Source organism: Sceloporus occidentalis, unplaced genomic scaffold (genome assembly GCF_023333645.1).
Source record: "Sceloporus occidentalis isolate IW3139 unplaced genomic scaffold, rSceOcc1.0.p SCAF_3, whole genome shotgun sequence".
NCBI classification, from domain to species: Eukaryota; Metazoa; Chordata; class Lepidosauria; order Squamata; family Phrynosomatidae; genus Sceloporus; species Sceloporus occidentalis.
The window spans coordinates 213,975,382-213,987,649 of record NW_028316983.1 but is presented as its reverse complement, the minus strand read 5'-3'; the positions used below and the strand labels follow the sequence as shown (position 1 = coordinate 213,987,649).

Sequence of the window (12,268 nt, the reverse complement as noted above, 5' to 3'; positions counted from 1 at the left end):
ACAGTGGGTCTACCACATTCTCTGGAGTTAGGGGTATAGGACTCCCATGACAGTGGAAAACTACAAGTAATCCTGAGAGAACATTCTCTGAGAATTTCTAGGTCCTCTAGTGTAAATCTGTAATCAACATCTGCCAGAAGTTGACCACAGAATTGCACTGGGAGACCTACTAACGCCTAATTAAAACATTACTTTATTGTCAATTAAAACATTACTTTACAACAGTTAAAAAGGAATTAAATGTCAACATTATTAAAAACATGATTAAAACAGCTAAAACACTAAAAACACTTAAAACTTATACAAAACTTCTACAAACATGTTTGTGTGCATGTGACTATACACACACAGAGAGAGAGAGAGAACACACATAGAACACCACTTCACATACTGCAACTCCTTATTAAAATTCAAAAGTGTAACTAAATAAAAATGTCTTTGCTTGATGGTAGAAAGACATGAGGGAAGGAGCCAACCAGACTGCTCATGGAAAGGAGTTCCACAGCCAGGAGCACCCATGGAGAAGGCTCAGGATTTTGTAGGATGGCACCATGGCAATTAAAGTAGTGTCAACCCACAGTATTTCTACAGTGTAGATGCATCCTGAGAAGTCTCTCTCCTATGTCCTCAATGAACATACCTATGATGGTAGTGGAACCAAGAGAAAGTCCTTTTCCAAGGATCTTAAAATTTGGCATTTTAAAATATGCAATCTTAGATAGACTGGATTCAAGCCATGTAAGGTTAAAGGCCATAATAGGCACTTTGGATCCTGTTCAGAAATGGACTGGTAGCCAGTGAAGCTTTTATGTTCAGATGGTTTATATGTTCCCTGTAACCAACCCCAATCAGCCACTTTGTCACAGCATTTTGCTCACTGAAGTTGTTGAATAATTTCCACAGACAGCCCACATAAAGTGAGTTACAGTAGCCCAAACAGGATGTAATCAAGGCATGTGTAACCATAGCCAGATCTGACATCCCCAGGAATGCATACAGCTGGCACACTAGTTTTAACTGTGTAAATGCACTCCTGGCCACAGCCAAAACCTGGATATCCATATTCAGATTTGAGTCCATGGGCTGCTAACCTAAAATTTCAAAGGGAGTGTAACTCCATCTAGCACAAGTGAATCTCTCTTTCCTGATCTGCTTTAGGATTTACCAGGAACACCTTTATCTTGCCTGGATTGAATTTCAGGTTGTTCATCTTCATCCAGTCCATTACTGACAGCAAACACTGCTTTAGTTTTGAAACAGCTTCATTGGATCTGTGTAAAGAGAAAGAGGGACAGATAGACAAAGAGTGTGTGTCAGCATCAGTGTTGCCAACAAGCCTCGAAGATAATTCCCCAAATGTTTGGCCCAAAACTCACCAAATCCCCCCATATCTCACCAAATATTCAGTCAAAATCTTTGAAAAGTGCCCGTAATGTTAATATGGCAATAAAACGTAGCCCTAATTGAATAAAAATAATTGGAATTTATGTCAACTCTCAAAATTACCATTAAAACCAGCCAAAGAATCTTCCAGTCCTTCTAATACTTTTAAGATACTTATTTTGACATGAAGGGGGTCCAGGAAGCTTTGTGCCAAATAGAAACATGTTCGGCTGCAACTACACTGCAGAAATAATCCAGTTTGACACCCTTTTAATTGCCATGGCTCAGTGCTAGAGAATCCTGGGAATTCTAGTTTTCGGAGACATTTAACCTTCTCTCTCAGCAAACTCTGGTGTGACAACAAACTACAGTTCCCAGGATTTCATAGCACTGGGCCATGGCAGTATGAAACTGGATTGTCTCTGGAGTCTGGAGTGAAGATGCAGCCTGAGTTCGGTCCAAGACACACTGCAGAAATAATCCAGTTTTAGACTGCTTTAGCTGCCCTGGCTCAGTGCTAGGGAACCCTGGGAATGGTAGTTTTGTGAGACATTGAGCCTTCTCTATCAGAAAGAGCTCTGATGCCACAACAAACTACAATTCCCAGGATTCCCTGGCACTGAGCCAGGAGAGTTAAAGAGGTCACAAACTGGATTATTTCTGCAGTGTGTTTTGGACCTTAGTTATTAAAAATGCTCAAGGTCCATTCCATACTGCAGAAATAATCCAGCTTGAGACCGCTTTAGCTGCCCTGGCTCAGTGCTAGGGAACCCTGGAAATTGTAGTTTTGTGAGAAAGAGCTCTGGTGCCACAATGAACTACAATTCCCATGCACCTGAGGAAATACACTTAAGTCTAGGAAAGCTAGACTTAAGAGGGAGTCAGGGGCTGAGAGAGACACACACAGAGAGAGAATGTCCTGGATTGCAGCCAGCACACACAGACACACACCAATAAGAATGGCTTAGCCCAGCAAGTGGAAGCAGAACACAGACCTTGCAAGGAGTAAGCGTGAGAGCAGTCCAAGAAGCCAAGCCGAAGTCAGGATACCAGAAGTCAGAGCAGTCCAAAAGCCAAGCCGAAGTCAGGATACCGGGAGTCAGAGTAATCAAGCAGTCCAAGGTCAAAGCAGCCAGAAGATAACAAAGGTCCAGTCCGAGGTCAAAGCAACAAGGAGTCAAGATACAAGGAGCCAGTGCCAGCAGCAATCACACCAAGGAATCATGCAATAAACTCTGGCACTGAGTGGAGGCCTCTCTACAGCTTAAGTAAGGGAAACTCTCCCCCATGCCACCTGAGGCTGGTTGGCTAATTGCCTCTCTGCAATCCTCTTGGATCTGTGCCCGCAAGCACTCTCAGCCCTTCTCTGTTTGTAAGTAGGCACCTCCAGGCAAGCTTCCTTCCCAGAGTCACCACTAGGCTGTTGCACCACAGGAGGCCTCTCACTAGCACTAGGACCTGGTTGGGCCTCCTCCTCTGAGGCTGGGAGAGCACAGCTGGGACCTGGCAGAGCAGGATGAGCACCTGGTGTAGCCTCAATTAGCTCTTGCTCTGGAGGAGGCTTGTCCTCCTCCTCATCCTCCGAGAGCTGCTCTTGGCTGGCCATGACAGAGTGCTTCCTGAGGGCGGGGGCGGTGACCACTCTCCAGTCCTCTCTCTGATTGGCTGAAAACTTTGAGTGTGTGACACTCCAAAGGGTTGGTTGCTCTGTAGCCAACTTCACTCTTAGAGTCAGGTCTGGAGCTGAAATGGGCAAAAGTCACCAAAAATCCACTGAAATAGAGCCAGGCACCAAAATCACATGAAAAGCTCTGAAAAGTCCCTGTTTTCATGTGAAAGTCACCACATTGGCAACACTGGCAGCAGGTGACACCCAACCCCAAAACTCCAGATGACCTCTCCAAGTGGTTTCATTTAGATATTAAATAGAATGGAGAGGACAGAACCAAAACCTGATGAACCCCATAGATTGATTGTAAAGATGTCAAACTGGCCTCCCCCAGCACCACATTCTGAGAGTACACCTCCAAGAAGGCCTGAAATGAATGTAAAACAAGTCCCATCCCAAAGAGGCAGCCCAGAAGGATACCATGAATTATGGTACTGAAAGCCACTGAGATCCAGTAGAACCAGCATGGACACATTCTTTGGAGGGACACATCACCTTTGTCTAGTTCCACAAATACGTTATTTATCAAGACAACCAAAGTAGTCTTTATCCCATGGCCAGGCCTGAAGTTAGAATGAAATGGGGCAAATAATTGGTGTTGTCAACAATTTTGGGCAAGTGAAATATAATAACAAAATGAAGTCTGGAATTTTTAAGTAGGGTTAATTTTCTTTAACTTATCTATTGTGTGAGTACAGCTAGAGAAAAGGGAGGGGGATTGTAGTATGAACTTATGATTCCTTGCTTACAGCTAAAACAATCCTCTGCCACATTTTTCCTATAATTAGGAAAAAATTTGGAAATATTCATTATGATTTTCATTTAAATAACAGCATATTTTAAGTGCAGAATCTTAAGTGTAAGATTGTTAAGCCTTATTTAGATGTAAGAGAGTGTTTGTGTTTGTTTTGTGGGGCAACTTTTTCAGTATTTATTGTGATCTTATTTGTGGGGCCACAGTCAATAAGTTAAAGATGGTAAAATAGGTTTTATGAGGAAAGGAGGTACAGTGAGCCCATGGTATCCACTGGGGTTTGGTTCCATGGCCCCCCATGGATACCAAAATCTTTGGATGCTCAAGTCCCATTATATACAGTGGCATAGTAGAATGGTGTCCCTTATCTAAGATGGCAAAATTAAGGTTTGCTTTCTGGAATTTATATTTTTTTGGAATATTTTCAAGGCGTGGATTGTTGAATCTGTACATATGGAGGGCAAACTGTATTGTTATACAATAGATCATATTAACGTTTATTAATGAAACTGAAACAAGGCAACATTTTCCTGATATGTGACTACTATTTTGAGTTAGGCATGTGTTCCAATAGGAAAATCTACATCTTTGGAAGAATTGTGCCCTTTGTTCCATCTCCGTTTATAAATAATAATAATAAAACTTTAATTTGTATCTCGCTTCTCTGTACAAGCAATCAGAGCGGCTTACATAAAATTTCTGAAAGCTAAACCAGAGTCATGCTCAATGCTTTGAAAATTTGCCTTGTAAAAGAGCTATTTGAGTTAAGCCTCTGTCCTGATATGAATTGCTGTGGTTCATCCCTGCTTTTTGGAACCCCAATTTTGGTTTTGTGGCAGTTTGCTCAGTGTGGTCAGTTCAGATTGATAGTGGGAGCTCCAGACAATCCCCTTGAGACAAGTCCTCAATGCTAGTTAAGTTGTAGTCAGGACAAAGCTCTTCATCTTTGACATATAGACAAGGGTGGAGGCCCTCTACACAGTATCAGGCTCAACAGCCCTACACTATGTTTGCTGCATATATTGGATACTGGGGCTGAAAACAAGGACTGGGACTCCATGTTCTCATCTAACTTTTCACAGCTTGCTATATCATGAGTTTGCACCCACAACTGTGCCTTCTGCTGCAAGGATATTGACAACAGTGTGATGTTAGCTGTCTCTTGATGGTTGAAAGCCCCTTAAGTGCTGAAGCTTCTGCTCTACCTGCTAACATTTAAACCAGATTATTTCCCTCTTTTTCAACTTACTTTTGATAGATTACATAAATATTGAAAACTTGTTTTAAATAGTTTTCAGATCAAACCAATGAACTTTTCATATGTTCCTCTTCACAGATTCATACTGAAGAAAAAGAGGGGAATCTATGTTAAGATTGCTCTGCTTGAGAAGGCAAAAATATCAGGCCAAATCTCCTGGAAATTTCCCTTGCACAATTCTGATTGATTTTTATTTTTAGCAATTTATGTTTTGCCGATACAATTATTTTCTGGGTAGGTTGTGTCCAATACTTGAGGGAAACTATGTGTGACCTCAGTAACTGTGCCTCCAAATGTCCCAATTACATGTCAGCAGAGGAAGAGATTAAAGTTCAAAACATTTGTAAAGAAGAGGAATGTAGAACCCTTCCTCTACCTATTGCATTCGCCCCACTCTGCCCCAGTTCATCTTCACTAGCTATGGGAGAAAGGACCAAGTTCCCACCCATCTACCCTTTGTGCTTCAAGTTATACACACACATACTTTATTACATCTGACGGGAATAGGTCTGCATTTTTAAAACACAGATCTTCCACCATCTCACATAGTTTGGCCCTTACTCCAAATTTTTTGAATGGCTGTGTGGGACATTTTTTGCAAGGAAAGCCAATGTTAATACAACACCACAGAGCCCCATACCACACAGCACCATGGAAGATGCTGCTGTCTGGAAATGTCACCTGGCAGGCGGCCTAGTTCCATACCGAATGTGTTATTACGGGCTACTGGTTGAGACAGAGAGACAGTGGAGGAGAGAGAGAACAGTTTGTTGTTTCTAGAAGAGACAGAAGCTGATCCAGATTTTCTTCCAAACTCTTTTGTATTGGAGAGTTTGAGTGAGCAAGCACCATGCTCCCTCCAAAGCAAGATTACAAACCACCATCTGGATTTGCAGTCTCAGTTTGGAAGGATTTTTTAAAATAATAATTGAACAGTTTGTTTATAATGGCAAATTATGGTTTGATTAAAACAGGAAGTAACAGATTAAATACAGAGCATGGAAGAATTATTTCCTACATTACAGCTCCTAGAATCTGTCAGTCAGAATGGCCCATTTAGGATATTACCCGCAAGTTTCTTGTTAGAGAAATGCGGAGTTAGCTGGAAATGAGATAATGGTGTTTATCACACGGAGGTTTTTGCAGCTTTTTGCAGCTCAGTTCCAATGTGATTGCAGGTCCAACGATGCAAATTCACGCTAAAACGTGATGTGTTATCTCACGTGATTGCTTTCTATGGGGGGCTCTTACGAGGCATTTCCACATTCAATCTGCACCGACTCCTCATTTTTGTGAATTCGTTAACAAGCAAATTCACCAAAATCTGCTTCTAAGGTCACTTCAATTTCACTTTGAATTGGTCTGGTGTGCAAGATCACTCCGATGTCGCCCCCCCCCCCCCCCGGGCCTCCTGCGTCCTGCTCCTTCATCCCCCTCCTCCTCCTCCTTCACCCCATCTCGCCGCCTCTGCCACCCATCCCATCCCATCCCATCCCATCCCATCATACCCTGCCTGCTCCTTCATCCTGATCCTGGCCCCAGTGACCCCCTGCGGCCTATCCCATCATGCCCTGACTGCTCCTTCACCCCGATGAAGGATGACAGCTAAGGAGGGGACAGGGAAGGAGGACAGCGTCCAGATCCCCATTGAGTATGCATAAGGGTGCCGATTCGAATTGTGGGACCCTCTGGTGTGGTAATACAATGTACACTTTGCTTGAATCCGCATCACATGACTTTTCTGGAATCGAACTGTCTCCGCTTCCCCCTCAATTCGGAAGGGCAACGGAAAGGCAACCAGGTGTGATAAAACATCACATTTTAACGTGAATTCGCATTGCTAGACAGGAGTGACTCCGGATCTGGTGTGAAAAAACAATGTTTCGCATTGCTAGAACAGGAGTGACTGCGGATCTGAGCCTAATAGGCCTTTGAAATATGTTGACAGCCTAAAGCCACCAGACAAACCCCCCACATGTGATAAGGCCAAATGTAATTCTTCTAACCAAAATAGGATGATCTGTCAAAAATCTGCTTTGAGGAATCTTCTGCCACATATGAGTTCTGCTTGTCTCTACAAACACTAGGGGCCATTTCAGACAACACATTTATACTATGATTCCATTTTTACTGTCATGATTGCATTTTATGAAATCCTAGGATTTAAAGTTTGGTGAGGTACTAGAGCTCTCTGGTTGAAAATTCTAAATGACTCTCCCTCAACTGAAAATTATATGAGATGGATGCCAGCATTACTGTTAAGGTGGAATCAGAGTTCTCTAACTATATAGTTTGAAAAGACCCTACAACTTTCAGGCAACCTGTGTCATTGGGGGTGGATATCCTGGAAGAATTGTTCCAGAAATGTCTTTCTGCTCAAAGATGTCAAGCATGAACAGCAGCATTAAAAAGCTGGGCAGATTGTGAAACAATAGCTGCCTGACTGCTTTTGAAGGGAAGTGTTGATGCACCATTGGGACCAATACAGCTGTATATTTCTGCTAGAATATCTGGCAGTGAAGGAATTACAATTGTGGTGAAAGGTTGTGCTTGTCTGGTGGCTTTAGGCTGTCAACATATTTCAAAGGCCTATTAGGCTATTTTTCAGTTTCATTGTCAATGATTAAGTGGTCTTTTAGGGGAAAGAGGAGTGTTGCATTCAATACTGCTTTAAAACACACTCTCTGTGAACATGTTTCCATCTGATGCCTCCTCATTGAACACTGCAGAAGGTACTCTCCCAACCATGAGAAATAGTTGGCTGTGCCTGCTTTTGTCATTCTGCAGTTTCACCTAGGTCAGTATGAGGTGGTATGCCAGAAGTTAAAAAATGGCTATGCTGGTTGGGGAATTCTGGGAGTTGTAGTCCAAAACAGTAACTCCTCCCAGGTCTGGCCTATATAGCATGTTTGTTTTTTTACAAACTTATTTTCAGGAGTTAATAATTTGCAGTTAGCTATTGGCAAAACTATTGCTCTTGTTGACAATTTTGTTTAACGTGTTCAGTCCCATCTCCTTACCCAACTTCCCAGAGCATCCAAAGTAAAATCTTGAGCTGCTCTGTTCCAACAGTCCTCTGAGGGAGAGCAGATCTGATGGACTTTCCCCCTTCCCTACTGTCATTCCCTTCTCCTTTTGTGTCTTGTCTTTTTTCGATTGTAAGCCCGAGGGCAGGGAAATGTCTAATTGTAAGCCTCCCTGGTAACCTTGGTTGAAGAGCGGGGTATAAATAAGCATTATTATTATTATTATTAACACAGCCTCAGAAGACTAGGGGCTTGTCTACATGGGCCAATAAAACAGTCTCTCTGGCAAGCTATCTTCACCAGGCAGGGCCAAATCCCCAATTTGAATGTAAGCTGTATACACAACATAAAGCCAGCTCTGCACTGAATACACCCTCTTGCTCCTTTATATAAACTTACCTTTTGCTCTGGATTTTGCAAGAAAACCTGGAGCACTCTGGATTGTTATCTACACATGCATCCCTGCTGTATCACCCAACACAACCAATGCTGGTGTGAATCACTCCCTCCGAGGTCACAACAAGGGTCCCAGCTGTGTGACTGATGCTAGGTGCCTCATTTCTGACCCCAGAAGAGTCAGAAACCATGCCCTATTAGAGAGCTGGGCATGTTTAGACTAGAGAAGAGACAGTTAAGAGGTGATATGATAGCCCTGTTTAAATATTTGAAGGGATATCATACTCAAGATGGAGTGGATTTGTTTTCTTCATCTCCAGAGAATAGGACCAGGACCAATTGGTTCAAACTGGAGGAAAAGAGATTCCACCTGAACATGGGAAGAACTTTCTTAGAGTAAGAGCTGTTTGACAGTGGAACACAGTCCCTTGGAGAATGGTGGACTCTCCTTCTTTGGAGGTTTTTAAACAGGCTGGATGGCCATCTGTTGGGAATACTTTGATTGTATATTCCTACAAGGCAGGGGGTTGGACTGGATGGCTCTCGTAGTCTCTTCCAACTCTGATTCTATGATTCTATTACTCATGACAGCTGTGGCGAACACAGTGGAGATGCATGTGGAGAGTCTTACTTGGCGTTGCTACCAAGTGTAGAGGTAACGGGGAATCCTGGCCATCTCTGGGGCCAGAATACTCTGGGAGCAGCCCAGAGTATGCTGGCTGGTGTAGATAAGCCCGAGCTTCTTGTGGGTGATTTTTGGCAACTTCAGATCAAATTCCTGTTTAAAAAAACAAACTCCAAAACACACCTAAATTGTGGCTGGAGCAAAGCACATCAAAGTTTCATTTACTCGTTCCTCTTCCAGTGTGATACATGCCATCTTCCATCAGCAGTGCCTTTCTGCATTCTTGTTGTTGTGTGCTTCAATTTGTTTCCAAATTACTGCAACCCAAAGGCAAGATTTGTTCATGGTAAGATTTGTTCCAAGGGGGTTTGCCATTCCCAGGGCCTGAGGCTGAGAGCATGTGCCTTGCTCAAGGTCACTCAGTGGGTTTCAAGGCTAAGCAGGGATGCCAACCCTGGTTTCCAGCACCATAGTCAAACATTAAACCACTATGCCACACTGGCTGATTTCTATGCAATACAATAAACTGACACAAATCTCACATTAGAAATGGCAATACTGAAAAAATTAGTGGGATAATATTTTAATCTCAGGATAGTTTGTCACAGATCTTAAGGTGGGCACTGTGGAGCTAAGAAACATCCATGACAGAATAGAGTGAAAGGCTGCTGAATTACAATCCACTATGAAATTCCAGTTTATTACTAGAGGCTGGAATGACAATAAAAGCAGTATCTTAATTACATTACATGTGTTAACTGGTTTCCCTAGCATGAGGAGGTTTGTATTATTAGCAACAATGAATTATGAATGGCTGAGTTAATAATACATACCCTCCAAGTGTCCCATTTAGGAAGGGACAGTCCCAGTTCTGCCATCTCATTTTTTCAGCTGCTTTAAAAATCTTTGTTTCTCTTTTCTCCTCTCACTTCCCGCTTTGTCCTCAATTTTGAAATTGAAACAAAAGTAATTTGCACTCAACTCAGGGAGAAGAAGGGGACATTTTTTCCTTCCCTGTTAGGCTAAGGTAAAAGCAAACCACTGCAGCCTCTCCTTGCTTGTTTTCTTCCTCATTGATAACATTTGCCATTTGATAACACTCTGATGTTGATTGGCCATGTGCCCATTTTTATCTGTGAATATCATGCAGCACATTATAATATTTCACTGTTAATACCTTCTGCATTTTTATCAGCAGAAACACCGCTACGGTCCCAGCCAGCCACCCATATACACTCAAATCCTGCTCCAAACAGTTGAAAAATTCTCTAAAGCATGTTTTCAGGAAACACAGAAGCCTGCATCAAGGAGACATAGAAAGGGAGGAAAATTAAGTCATGCTGGTGGCTGAGCACCAGCACTATGTTTAGACTTTACTTGTTTGTACTTTCTCTAGTGCACTGAAGGATCAGACTACCAGTAGATGTTAAGAGGAATGAGCATGCCTTGCTATGACCATAAACTCATTTTAAATTATATAGTTTTGTTCCTAAGCAAGGAAGATATGTGCCTTGGTATCAGATATGCAAATTTAGCCCATGTTCATTTTGAATGTCCTGTCATAAAACAAAGCATGCTAAATATAGGCTGTGTAGCTCAGGAAAAATACGTAACAAACAGATCTTTCACCACTTTAAACAGCATCTCTTCTAAAACAGGAATATATGGGCCTAAATCCAATGGCTAGTCCCAAACATTGTAGACCCATTGCATCAGTAAAATTTACAGAATTGTTGGCTTACCAGTTACCCATTTACTCAGATTTAGTAGGACACAGACTTGCTTGATCCTGAAATAATCTAAACTTTTATGCTTTCATTCAGTAGTGTGTGGCTTACAGCTAAGAAAGTTTATATAGGATTGCAGCCTTCTGGTTAATGCAACTAAACTTGCTTTGGTCTCAACAATTTCTAAAGTACAGTATTGTGTTAGTTTTGGGGTTACTTTACAAACGACTCAGAGGTAGCCAGGATTTGATAATCCAAGTCTATTTCACATTCAGGTTTAAGTTCTAGCGCAATGATAATCTTAAAACCACCGTAACAGGTTCAGTACAATAACATCCAAATTCCACCAAAGAGTGATATCTTTATCGAGCCAACCAAAATGCACAAAGTACACATTGGAAAGCTTCAAAGCTTCATGTATTTTGTGCATTTTGGATGCTATTGTACTTCGCTACGTGGCCAACATAGCTACCCTTCAATATGTTTTCTTAACAGGTACAGTTATGATAACTGATATCTATTGAATATGACTTTGTGTGTAGTGACACCTATTGGTTGGAAAAGCTAAAACCAAATGCCTTGTTTTAGCGATTTAGCACACATTCTTCTGCCTGGGGAACTTCTGAAATTTCCATATGCTGTTAATTAACCCAAATTAAATAATAATGCATGGAAAATTAGTAGCATGTTTATAAAAACGCTTGCCAGATTGAAAAACAACAACTCCTCACCTTTTAACTTGTATTGTAATGTTTTTATAACTTTGTAAGCCGCCCTGATCATTTTTTGGAAGGGCGGGGTAGAAATAAAAATTTATATTATTATTATTATTTTAATGATTGAGCAGAAGATGGAATTTCTACAGATCCTGATTGCATGACCATCAACACCTACTAAATTTTCCTCCTCTACACAACTGTTAAAAGGTACAGGATCCTTGTTGTTTTTCACCTGGCATCCCTTGTAAAATTGGATGCATAATTGTGGGGCACAATGTAACTATGTTGGCATATATTTACATTAGACTAAAAATGAACAGAGAGTGTGGTTTGGTACTGTGGTTTGGACTATGACTCTGGAATTCAGTGCCTGAATCCCCATGGAAATCCACTGGGTAGCCTTGGGCAAGTCACACTCTCTCAGAGGAAGGCAAAAACAAACCAACTCTCAACAAATTTTGCCAAGTAAAACCCTGTTATACTTTTTCCTAAAGTGATTGGAACGTTTGACTTCAGCCAATATTGCCCATGATGCTGAATATAAAATGCTTAAAATCTGTGTGGGATTGTAAACATGGGAAAGTTTGGATGTCTTCTTTCATTCAGACTATAATCGAACATAGAGTTAAGTATACTTAATCCCACTGAGTTCAGCATAAGGGGTTGGTATTTGGCTTTTGATTACAGTTCTAAATGTCTCTGTGTGGCACA

At 41.6% G+C, this 12,268-nt stretch overlaps 1 protein-coding gene across 8 annotated transcripts in view; it reads right to left on the bottom strand.

The window, feature by feature from the left end:
• LOC149317464 (carbonic anhydrase 3-like) overlaps positions 1-12,268 on the bottom strand; it is an 86,024-nt gene that overhangs the window by 71,856 nt on the left and 1,900 nt on the right. For 2 of the 8 annotated variants that reach the window (XM_089517552.1, XM_089517551.1), the window contains exons 1-4: positions 10,289-11,594; positions 9,295-9,428; positions 2,379-3,126; positions 1,186-1,271 (exon numbers count right to left, since the gene is read on the bottom strand). The gene's annotated coding sequence lies outside the window, so the exon portion shown is untranslated. Of the gene's footprint in view, positions 1-1,165; positions 1,272-2,378; positions 3,664-9,294; positions 9,429-10,288; positions 11,595-12,268 lie in introns of those variants that run through there. The other 6 variants (XM_089517556.1, XM_089517550.1, XM_089517553.1 and 3 more) reach the window with 6 other exon arrangements.